A 4,707-nucleotide genomic window follows, 5' to 3' on the forward strand; every position below is an offset into this window, starting at 1 on the left:
TGCTCTTCAGGTTATGTGTCATGAATACCAAATGTTCGGGGTCTTTATTCTTCTCCCCAAACATTAGGTGATATAGGTGATGATCAATAAGTCAACCACTGCTCCAAAAATCACTTCTTTGGTATTTCCATTGAAAGTGTTGTACCACTTTATTGTAGCTCTCAGTTTTGAAAACCATAAAAAAGGACCCAAAATCAGAAAAACACGTGGTATGGGACATTGTGTTAAAGTTGTGGTATATTTCTTATAATTCTAACTCATTTCCATCATTTAAACATGTATATCTCCTACAGGATTGGGATCACGTTAGGAACCCAGGGTGCTTCTTTTATTTAATTTCTGCTTTGTTGTCTCCACAGGTGTAACTTAAACACTAATAAGATGTATTTTTAACTCAGAACTTAATAATCCTGTGTCTGAATGAAACCACAATACATACAGCATTTCATCCCTTTATATTTCAGTGTGTGTCTCCCTCTCCCTCTCCCTCAGAAACCCACATCTTCTCTCACCTCCAGCATAACAAGTGACTCATCACGCTGAGGCAAATATGCCGCTAGTGTGCACTACCAGCAGGGTGTGTAAATTCCACACCTGTCCCATCATCCTCTCTCCCACAATCCCTCCCTTCGTCACCCCTCCCTTCTCCTTTTGTGCCTTCTCTCTTTTCACACATGCCCCCCCCCCCCTCCCCTCCCTCGCTCACCCTCACCACACACGGAACAGCTTGAGGAGCAGAGAGCAGCGCTGCCTTGCTAAGAACATGCAACAGAAAACATAGAAACCAGCAGCAGAGACGAGACAACAACGAGGGCCTTTCTTCTCGGGTTCCTGCATTCTTCCTCACAAACGGGTAAGTGGACCTTCACACCTTTCACTGGCACTTCTATGACCAGCTGCATGAATCTTGGTGGAGGAATTTGAGATGAAATCAATAGCAATTGTTGAAATAAGTGCAGCTTTTATTATTTGGAAATATTCATATGTGAATGTAGCGCTGCAGTTTTGCTTTGAAATATAGACTCTGTTTCCCTATTTTACTCTCTTTCTCTGTCCTTTTACAACATCCATTTTTCCTTATAACTTCACTATCTCTGATTCATTATCCCTCCTAGAAGAGACCATTAACCTGATCAGGACAAGCTTTTAATAAGTTTAATAAAGTCATGTTTTGAGGTGATGGCGGAGGCTTTGTGTTCCTGCTCATTTGACACTGAAAATGGATCTTCTCCACAGGAACGAAGGAGGTGGACTGATGACAAAAGCCTGCAGCTGCCTTTTCTTCTCATGAAACAGGGTGAAAAATGACATAATGGCATTCGAGCTCAGGTAACTTCACTTGGACACTGATACCCTTGAAACTAATCTAAAGTCTTGGGTGTGTTTACAAGATTTGTGCCGCCGCGAGAGTGTGAAATCCAAGACATTTTGAGGACACAGTCTATGATGAGGAGTCTTTGGCTAACAAGAATAAAGAAGTAGAGAGGAAATTACATAATGCTGTAATTAAGACTGCGATTAGGTGGTGCTATCTTCTCATGGAGACCTATTCCTGTTTATTATGATGTATCCATTGGTACTTAGAGAAGGAAAGACTGAATATATGAGTTGTCTCTTGCAGAAATGAACAGTGAATTGCTGAATATCAATTTATGCCTGTATGTGCAGCAAGTTTTCTCGTCTGAACAAAAGAGAGAGTTGTTTTCCACTGAGCGGTGATGTCATGACACCACTGTTTGTGCGGAATAGCAGTTTATTCTGAAAACTTGAGCCTGTGTCCCGAGGCTCAGACAAACTATCTGAGTACAAACGATGAAGGCAGAGACTCTTCACAACCTGGGAGGGAAGGAGTAAACCCACTGTGTGATGAGAGAAAGTTGATAGCTTCAATTGAAATTCATAAAACAACTAGCAGTTATGGTTTTTACACGCAGTTTACAAAAAGATGTATAGTTTTCACACAGCTGAGGCGCTTTCTTTTCCACTTTATTAATAATGTTTGATCAGAGGTCAAAACTAAGTACCTTAATCCATGTACTGTGCTTAAGGGCGGTGTAAATTGTAGTTGTGCTTTACTAGTTAATTTCCATTTGAAAAGAAAATATTGACCAATTTACTGACCTGCATTTATACGAAAGCTTTTGCTACTTATTAGTAAGCGAACCTAAATATTTTGCAACATTAGAATATTGCACACATGCCTTATGCAATCATTCATAATGTCTCATATAATAATTTAACCCCATTGAAATACTTCTTCCACAACTTGATTTACAGCCTATGAACATGCTGGTTACTGTATGAAGAATGGTTAATATTTAATTATTTGAAAGTGCTAAAGTGGGGTCTTGCTTTATGGCTAACTATCATCCTATGTCTCCACACATTATGCCTTATTAGAGCTCAGAGTAATATATTAAACAAATGACATCAGTTTTTTTTTCTATATCTAGTGATCTCTTATCTTGCAGTGAGCCTGGATTTCTCATTTGGTGAAATCACAGCATGAAAACAGTCATTTTACAGAACACATTAATACGTTTAGAGGGCTAAGTATAATTGCAACATCTATTAAACCAGTAATCTCCATCTGAAAACTGTATAATTATGAGTTGTATAAAGAGTTTCTTTTTCCTGCAGAATGAGAGATTTCCTGCTGATGCATGTCACTCTGAGAGGACTTTTCTGAAGATGCAGAACTTAGCTCATTAGTGAGCATTGAACCAAAGAAGAATTGTTCACAGTGGCTAAGTTCAGTGTCTGACATGAAAGCATGAGCTCCAGCATACTGTCACAAAACCAGAAGTGAGGGAAGAACAGGTTGGACTTCTGTAAAAGAGGAATGCTTTAAAATGTTTGCATGCCATATCACTGTATAGTAGGAGGAAGAAGACGAAGATGAAGGATCACTAATATGATCATTTGAATCAGTAAAAGTATTATAAATGTGGCAGCTATGGACTTTTGTTTCCTCACAAAGTTGTAAAACAACAATAACCACAGCTTGTTAAATTGTGTGCTTTCAATCATTTTGGGATTGTAATAACGTGGACTTTTACTCCTGAGTTGTGTACTCTTGTGCCTACTGAACTGGATTCAGTGTGTCTTTGCAAAACTGGCTCAGTCCAGCAGGAACAAGAGTGACTCCTAATGTGACACCATTAGCGCTAACAAGCCTGTCCTCATCGTCCCCATTAACAGTAATCTAAAGGATCACGTCACAAATGACCACGAAAATGTTTAACACAGCACTCGGAGGCAGGTATTTTGTCAGGAGTGATGAGTTTGCATTATTAACCCAAATAAATGACGCGTGTGTGTGTATCAGTGTGTGTCTGTGTCCTGATTTGTCTCCCTGTATGGGAGAATCTGCCAGGTAGTCGTTATGAACAGCAGCTGATTTGTGCTGAGTAACACTTCACGGTGCCTCTCATACCTCTCCCTATAATAAGCTGTCAGTGTGTCTGCAAGCTTCTCCCCCCCCAGTCATTATATACCTGAATGGACAGGCTTTTGCATGAGCAAAAACTGACCGTCATTAGACCTTTAATTGATTTTTGCATTCTGTACTCATTCATTTAAACATCTTCTCGCATGCAATAATGTATATAGCCTGCTCTGAAAGGTCTGTGTATCAAACTTAATGCATGTTGAGAAAGTATTGGCAACTTTCATTTCTTCCTTAAATGTACTCATTAATTCCGTTTCACACTGGTATCTTTCTCTTCTGGTGTAAAGTGCATCTTTTAAGGCACACATATTCTGAAATATGTCAAAGACTGAGCCATCGTGAGGATTTAAAAACCTGCACACACTGTTACAAAATCCTGTAGTGAAACATCCAGAGCCATTATCTAAATAAGTGTCATTCACTTCAGCTTCACTTACGCTCTCATCTTTTTATGTTATATGTTCTTTTATATTTGCACTGTGGGACTGCCAGAAACGGTATTTCAATGTTCTGTATGTATAACACGTGTGGAAACTTTGACAATAAAGTGGACTTTGACTTTGAGCTGTCTCAGTTTTGGTTTCCATTTGGTTTCCATTCATCTCGTTTTATTTCTTTTTCTTTATCGTTTTTTTGGTCATATGCTGCATGTGCTTTATAATTTCTTTGTATCATGCTTTAAAATTGTCTTGAAAGGTAATATAAAAAATGGCTTGCATATGTGTCTCTTTTTAATAGCAGAGACAGTTTATAATGTCAAGTTATTCTACAGTGCAATAACATACAGTTTCATAAAAGGTGGAAAAAAATGGCAAAAAATTCAAAAAATAAGTTTTTGAGTAAGTGTATTCTGTCACATTCCTTATGTGACAGAATACACTTACTCAACTTTACTGTTTTGATGTGATGAAATAAATGTACTTCATATGTGGTAAAATAAATGTACTTCATATGTGGTAAAATGAATGTAATTTATACTGTATGTTGAATAAATGTACTTCATATGTGTTAAAATAAATGTACTTCATATGTGTTAAAATAAATGTACTTCATATGTGGTAAAATAAATGTACTGCATGTATCTGCTAAATGTGCTCTACCGTGCTGTGAGTGGGTTGTAATACTCCCGACGTCCACCAGGTGGCGCCTAAACCCCACCGTTCACCTGTCATAACAAAAGAGGTAAATTAAACTTTGTATTAACTTCTCCTCCTCGCTAATGTGAAAGAGTCCTCCTCACTCGACCCGTCACAACC

Source organism: Eleginops maclovinus, chromosome 6 (genome assembly GCF_036324505.1).
Source record: "Eleginops maclovinus isolate JMC-PN-2008 ecotype Puerto Natales chromosome 6, JC_Emac_rtc_rv5, whole genome shotgun sequence".
Taxonomy (NCBI): Eukaryota; Metazoa; Chordata; class Actinopteri; order Perciformes; family Eleginopidae; genus Eleginops; species Eleginops maclovinus.